At 38.1% G+C, this 7913-nt stretch overlaps 1 protein-coding gene and 1 long non-coding RNA gene across 14 annotated transcripts in view; one reads left to right on the forward strand and one right to left on the reverse strand.

Moving 5' to 3' along the window:
- The window catches only part of tenm4 (teneurin transmembrane protein 4), a 218941-nt gene extending 218339 nt beyond the window's left edge, over positions 1–602 (reverse strand). For 9 of the 13 annotated variants that reach the window (XM_015030423.1, XM_015030419.1, XM_015030420.1 and 6 more), the window contains exon 1: positions 139–602. The gene's annotated coding sequence lies outside the window, so the exon portion shown is untranslated. The remainder of the gene's footprint in view (positions 1–138) is intronic. The other 4 variants (XM_015030425.1, XM_015030427.1, XM_015030426.1 and 1 more) reach the window with 1 other exon arrangement.
- A 5574-nt stretch (positions 603–6176) lies between these two features.
- LOC106946211 (uncharacterized) lies at positions 6177–7394 on the forward strand. Its single transcript, XR_001424720.1, has 2 exons — positions 6177–6790; positions 6871–7394. It is a non-coding gene; the product is annotated as an uncharacterized LOC106946211 (long non-coding RNA).
- The last annotated feature ends 519 nt before the right edge of the window (positions 7395–7913 follow it).

A 7913-nucleotide genomic window follows, 5' to 3' on the forward strand; every position in this document is an offset into this window, starting at 1 on the left:
TGCGAGCAAACCCCGCTGAGTAAGAACAACATCCACCGCCTGTGCTCCGACTGATCACCGCGGCGCCCCGCATTACAGTACTTCTCCGTTCATGCTGCTTGGTACACTGGCAGATATTACGCTGAAATGCAACCTTACCATTCTGAAGACATGTCCACGGTAGCAGGCCCGTCCCGTTAACAATTCACAAAATGAGTCTGTGAAGCCTTCTTCACTTCGTGTCCTTCTTCTTCTTCTCTCCGACTGGTTTTGATAGTAACCAGAGCAAGCGAGCGTATTTCCACTACACGACGCGGTAACCGCACGGCACGGCAGAGAGCAGTTCTCCTCCTCCTCCTTCTGCGCTTCCAAGGTGCTGCTGCCTCTGCTTACAGCGCACTCAGAGGGGCACACATGGATGAGGAAAGGCAGCCGTCCAAGACGCCCATTAACAAGCACAGCCCTGACTGAACCGCCGTGAAAATCCTCCGGGAGAAATATGTGAGATAGCCCCTCAAACACGGCACAGGGAGATAAGGTGACACGCCAGCCGATATGCTGGGAAATGGTGAGCTGCGTGGTCCCCCACTCCCACTACCCACCCTCCTCCTCACGATTTACAATTACGAGTTTGGAGAGGGGATGAGTGAGCCACCGTGCGTGGTCGCCCCCTTCGGTAAAAGCGTCCAAATATCCGCCCTTTTTTTTTATTTTAGAGTATCTGTCATAATCCTATAGGGGGGATTTCAGAGTTCAGAGGGGTGACTTTGCGATATTAACCTTGAGCGCATTATTTTTAATACGATTTCCCTCGCAATAAGCAACGAAAGGGTTTACTTCTTAAGAAAATAAGTAAAACATTGTCCTTTGTGGACAATTAAAGATATGAAAAATAAGTAATATAAATTAGAAAATAAAAATGATTTAACTAAGCCTTACATAAACACTAGACACCTCTACTTAGGGTTTAATGTAACCGTAAGAAAAAGATAAGATCAGAGCAAAAACTATCAGCTACCTTTTTAAATATTTTAAGCTAACAAGAAGGCAGACATCAAAGTATACCAGGGTTTTCAAAAGTTGGGTTTTTAAAATTGTTATACGTTTGTCATTTTCATGGTTTAAAGTTGTTTCATTGACTGTTAGATATGTCTTATGATAAGAATATTATTTATTGTTGTCTCAATCGTGTTCTAATCGTGTCGAAAAAATAAATAAAACTGACAGTATTAGCAGAAATTTTATTTTTACTATTTTCTCCACTCTGTTTCATAAGAGCATAAATATAAGAAATTTCAAAAGTACGACTAAACCTTCGCAAAATGTTTTTGATATTCTGTTAATTTTGAAAAAGCCATTTTGAAATAGTTTTGTTTCAATGAAATAAATGAAACTGAAATCACACATGACAGTTCGTTCATGCATTAAATAAAAAAAACAAAAAAAAAACAATTATGGCAGTGATGGACCAAAGCATTTATATGAGATATAGCTATTCACAGTTCAACCACAGCTCTAGCACTGTGGTTTTCAGTAGAGGAGATGTTAGAGTGTCAATCAGGATTTGGCGCAACAAGCAGCTACGTATATTTGCAGTGTTTTGGGGAAATTGTAGTCAGTGATTTTACAGAAGAGCATGGGATACAACATTTTCAAAAGACAAAGTTAAGTTTGTCATTTTCAAATGACAAACTTAACTTTTGATGAACTGTGTGTCGATGTGAGACCTTGTGGAACCAGCTGTGCATTAACCAAGGGAGCCAGTAACTATATAAAAGTGCTTTATACATTGACTGAACTCAGTAGCTCCCTGTCTGACATTAAAATTTGGCTGAACGACAACTACCTGCAGTTAAATGCAGGCAAGACTGAGATGCTTATCAGAGCTCCTGATGATAAAATCATGGAAATCAGGAAGCATCTTGGGTTTTTAAACCCTTTGAATAAAAATAGCCTCAGAAATTTGGGTGTTCTCTTCGACAGTTCTCTGTCATTGGACTATCATTGCAAATTGTTAGTTCACAACTGTTTTTACTATTAAGGAATATTTTGAAGTTGCAAGCTATTTTATCACAGAAGGAATTAGAAATGATTGTCCATGCTTTTATTTCTTCTCGTTTAGACCATTGTAGCAGTGGCGATAAGTAAATCCTCCATGGCTTCCCTTCAGTCTGTGCAAAATGCTGCAGCCAGGCTTTTAACTAGAACCCACAGAACAGATCACATAACTGCTGTTCTGGCCTCTCTCCACTGGCTCCCGGTGTATTTTAAGACTCATTTTAAAATGTTGGTTTTAACTTTTAAAGCACTTCATGATGAGGCTCCCAAATATATATTGGGCCTTTTGAAGCCTCTCTGTCCGTCCAGGACTCTGAGGTTTTCTAATCAGATGCTGCTGTCGGCTCCCAGAACTCATTTTAAAACTCGTGGTGATAGAGCATTTCAGGTGGTGGCCTGAGGCTCTGGAAGGCTCTCCTTCTAGCAACATCTTGCTCCGAGTCAACTGACGCATTTAAAAAAAGTCTCAAGACTTATCTCTTTAGACTGGCTTTTGGTTAATTTTGTTAATTGATTTTAGATTCTTGTATTATTGATGTGTTTCCATTTTTGTAAAGCACTTTGTGATTTTTATGTCTTTGAAAGGTGCTACATAAATAAAGTTTACTGACTTACTTACTTACATACTTAGCTGCTGCATACAACCTGGCACTGTGTGAAAAAAGTCTTTCCATTGCAGTTTCACAAAATATAAAATTTTCGACATGGCTGAAAAAACAACCTCATCCTAGTACAAAATCTTTTTATCAAAAAACTGTTTTTTTTAATTGCCATGTTTCCATTAATGAAATTTATTTTTGTATTTCCAATTTGCGTAAGCTATATGGTAAATTAAGCTGTAGATACTAATATATGGTGGGTATCAACACGTTTGAGTGTAGTGCTTTAGCATAGCTTCATCAAATTACCATGCTGGTATAGCATGTTAGCAAAACTAGTGTTTATGATTAGTGCTTCATAGTTAGTGCAGCTAACTTTTAAGTTAGCGGTTCCCACCACTGTCCTGCCAACATTAAACATGTCCTGGCATATTGTAGGAAAATTTAAGGGCACTTGGGCGCCTCCTGGTGGCCAGTGGTTCTAAACAAAGGCTTAATTTGCCTTAGCTAGTTTAAGATTAACTAATTTCATCTTGGAGAGGACCAAAAAGTGTTCTTTTTAGAAACTGGTTCTATTGAGTCAGTTTTTAAAGACAAGGTTCAAGCTTTCGACAAGTAAGCTGTAAAATAAATTTCACATTCTTTCGTGTAAATGTTGCTACTGAGAATGCAAGTGGTATGATTTCAGCACAGTTCCACCTAATTTAGAGATATATTGTTAAAAATGGCTTTCTCCTCTTTACTAAAGTTTGATAATTACCTCTGTAAAATTAAAAACTTAAGAATGAACCGATTCCAGGATAATTTTGAAATCAATTATCTAATGAGTATTCCATTGATAAATAAGTAAAGAGTGGATTCAGATGCATTGTGTTTGAGTCTTAAACTACAAGTCCTCTGTAAAGATCTTTAAACAGTTTTTTCCTCCGAACTATCATCGCCACACATTAGGTTAACGAGAACACCATCTGTCCTCTAATTGTCAGGTCAACCTCTTAAACCTAAATCCTCTGCTATATACTCATCTCCAACTTTTAGTTTCTTCTTCTTGGTTAAAAAGACTGGTCAAGGGTTCCTGGCCCTGGAAGTGTGGTTGGTCACCCAGAGAATAAGAGAGAGGCCATGTGTGGCCTCTAATTCACCACATTGTCTGCCAAAAAGCTAATCTTGGCCAGGCTCAGAGTCTCACTGCTCACGAGGCTGCGAGTGAATGAGTGAAAAGTTTAAATATGCTTTCAGATGTAAAACCAAAGACCGGCCTGGCATTGTGGGTTGGGTCGTTGTGGGAATGGGAGATTTGCCGTTGACCCAGGCAACAAGAGAAAAGGGGCCCATTTCGGTTGGAAAAGCTGCTGCATTCAGGCTCATGTTTGCAGGTGGTGGGCTGTAATTCAATGGCTACACACCAATTTTCCTGCCAGCCAATGTTTGAGAAATAAATTGATGGCTCACAGTAGTAGTCTGTCGCCAGCCATCAATCAGAATTTATGGCATACAGAACATTATATATCAAGTCAATGTATGTAAAAGCCCTGTAATGTGACCTTCAATATAAAGAAATTTCCATTCAAGCAGCAGGAAACCTCAATTTTAGTTCACCGTCTTATAAAAAAAAAAAAAAAAAAAAAAACTTGCCTGACTTTCAGAACCTCTGCAGAGTCTGAAGTCATTTTAAAAGCATCACTGAGGTCATTATTATTATTGTGGCAATCTTTAAGGACTTTGCAGCACAGCAACAAACCAACTGGCGAGCAGAAAGAGAGCCAGCACACATAGAGGAGCGCTAAGTAGATAAAGAGGTAGCCATTTCCCTCAGGAGTCAGTTAAGACCAAAGACTGAACTAAAAAGAAAGCAAACACCAGACTTACATGTGCCAGGCTGCCTAAGGCAAAACTTCAAATAAATGTTGATTTTGCTCTGTGAATGCTGGGCGTGTAAATAACAACTGCATGCTAATATGCTTGATGTTGATGTGAAATGTGACATGTCAGAAGGATTACTCATTCTCTATGCCTCCAAAATACAGCTTTTATCCACAAAAGCTGTACTAAATATTAAAATGCATTATTAATACTTGAACTTTTTTTTTATTTAAAGCTGCAGCAAAGAATAGATTCACTGCATTGCAAAAGTATTCAACCATATTAAACCGTTTTGTCATACGTCAACTTGACGTATGACAAAATTTCAATATAAATTTCAATATATTTTATTCGGATTTGATGTGAGATGTGACCAGCATACATTAGTGTGAAGAGGACAATGAATGATACATGGCACCAATTGCAGTTTTCTGACCAATCACCGATGGTCACAGGTTCAGACCTTGGCTACTTTTTTTGTTGTTTAATCTAAAAAGTTGCTAAAAATAATAAAGTCCCTAAGTTGGTAACAATGGGGTAATATTTTAAACTCTGCACGAGCTGATGTGACCTGGTGGGCGGGTCTGTCAGGTGGCCCTCTCTCACAGCTGAAAGGGGACAGTGGCTGATTTTCAGACCTTTCCAGAGTTAGATAAGATAAGATAAGATAAGATAAGATAAGATAAGATAAGATAAGTTAAGATAAGTTAAGATAAGATAAGTTAAGATAAGATCACTTTTATGCAAGTGTCAGCCAATCACTGATCACTCAAAATTAAGGAAACTGGAAGCTCAATTATTGGTGCACTAATATACCAAATAGGTGTTTTGTTTTTGTACAGGGATTCAAGTTTAAGTCAAACCTAAATCCCTGTGGGGATTTAAGCTTGACTTAAATGACCAAGACACACCAAACATCTGAAAGAAGGTGCTCTGGTCAGAAGAAACCAAGATGCATCTTTTTGGCCTTCAAGCAAAATGCTATGTGCTGCTCAAAAATCCCATTGCATGTCACCTTGTCTTTCATCACGGCTGTGAAACATGTTGGTGGCAGAATAATGATGTGATAGTCAGCGAGACTCCAATGTGGTACCAGATTGTCTGTTTTAACGATCTTTGCTCTTTCCTTGTTTTATAAATATCACTTATGATATTCTAATGTAAGACTTTGACGCTTTGCTGAATGCTAATTTAATCTAGAGAAATACAGGAAACTGTACCAACAGTTGTCCTCATCTAGCCACACAGCTTATTCTTAATCAGCACTCCAGATGGAGATACAATTACCTGTTCACTGCATCAACAGTCATGTAATTTAACTGTCCATGGCTGTCTGCTCTCATAATCACCTTTGTCTTTTTTATTATTCAAACATACTGAACATATGGGAAGAGACTAAATGTGAAAAACCCATCTCTTAGAACATCTAAAAAATGAATATTACTTAAAAGTGCAATATTTCTAATCAGTCATTTCAGAAAGTGAAATTCAAACATATTACAAGTTTTGTCTTCTGTAATTCTGGTGACTACGGCTTACAGATAAACACTCAAAATTCATTGTCTAAGAAAATTAGAATATTGTGGAAAAGGTCATTAATGGGAACTCCTGGTGTCACACTCTAATTAGCTAATTAACTCAAAACACCTGCAAAGGTTTCCTGCACCTTTAAACTGTTTCTCACTCTGGGTAACAAGGAGACACAAAAGGTCATTGCTGAAGAAGCTGGTTGTTCACAGAGCTCTGTATGCAAGCATGGAAACAGAAAATTGAGTGGGAGGAAGAAGTGTGGTAGGAAAAGGTGCAACAGGTAGAAGATTCTCATGTGAAATCCATTCAAGAAGAACCAAGACACAGACAAATACTAGACATGGCTACAGATGTGGCATTCTCCATGTCAAGTCACAACTGAGCCAGAGACAGAGATGTCTTTCCTGAGCTACGCAGAAAAAGAACCAGGTTGTTGTGCAATGGTCCAGAATTCTGTTTTTAGATTAAAGTAATTTCTGAATTTCATTTGGAAATCAAGGTTTCAGGGTCTGAAGGAAAAGTGGCGAGGCACAGAGCCCAAGTTGGTTGAAGTCCAGTGGGAAGTTTTCACAGTCGGCGACACTTTGGGGTCACTGCTGGTTGTGGTACAGTGTGTTTTCTGAAAGTGACGGTCCTGGTAGATCAACACAGGATCTACCAGGAAATTCTACAGCACCTCATGGTTCCTTCTGCTGACAAGCTGTACAGAGATGCTGATTTTATTTTCCAGCAGGACTTGACGCCTGCCCACACTGCCAAAGGTATCAAAAAGCTGCTTCAATAACCATGGTGTTCCTGTTGTCGATTCACCAGCAAACTCCCCTGACCTTTAACCCCATAGAAAATCTCTGGGCTGAGGAAAATGATGGACGCCAGACCCAATGAAGGAAGATGACCTGAAGTCAGCTATCAAAATAATCTGGGCTTCTATTAACCAGATTGCTTCTGTGCTGTTGATACAGTGAGGATGCTCAGCCAAGCAGAAATATACACACTTTTCAGAAGTTTGACATTTGTGCTTAAATCATTCATTTCTGATTGGTTTGTGATATTTTAACTTTCTGAGGCACTGGATTTTTGGTTTTCTTAAAAAAATATATATAAAAGCTTGAAATATTTTACTCTGTGTGTAATTAATCCTTATGAAATGACCATTTAATTTCTGAGATGACTGGTAAGAAATATTGCACTTTTTTTTTGCAATATCCACATTTTATTTAGACATATTAGCTTGCTGTTTAAAAAAAACATACTGTTCTAGTTATTCCAATGAATATTGGTGGTTTGGGCATTTCTGTACTTGCACAGTTGCTATGTAACATCTCCCTCTGTTCATTCTTGTTGTATTAAAGTTAGGAAATGTGTTAGCTTTTGGATCCAGACTTGGTGCTGTGACTCAGATTATATGCCTCATAAAATTCCTAATTAGGGAATGCCACTACTCCCGGTCTTATTTTACTCTCTATTTCAATCCATTAAAACCTGGAACTACCAGCTGTTGATAAGTTTAATGCAGTCACATAATATTTAGGAAAACGACTGCTTTAAAAACACTGGCTTAAAGAAAGGTATTTTCTAACATATGATGAAAGGCTGTTCGTATTCAGTAATGTTATCCTCTCACAGCAGGGGTAATGCATCATGCTGAGAGTCAAACAGCACACATAATATGATTTTTTTTTAGTAATGATTTTGTATTTACCAACACTTTTGGTTGAATGCCACCTAAATTTGATTCAATACTTAGCCAGTTTTAAATGTTTTTCTTTTATTGACTTTTTGAGTCAATGCTATTAGCTTCAACTAAAACTTCAGCTCCATGTTCAGACGATCAGCATGAATTCTTAGCTAATTATCTTAATTAGCTCAACCTAAATTTATCAA

The sequence above is a fragment of the Poecilia latipinna genome, unplaced genomic scaffold (genome assembly GCF_001443285.1).
Source record: "Poecilia latipinna isolate Pla-1442-1.1 unplaced genomic scaffold, P_latipinna-1.0 Scaffold181, whole genome shotgun sequence".
Lineage (NCBI taxonomy): Eukaryota > Metazoa > Chordata > Actinopteri > Cyprinodontiformes > Poeciliidae > Poecilia > Poecilia latipinna.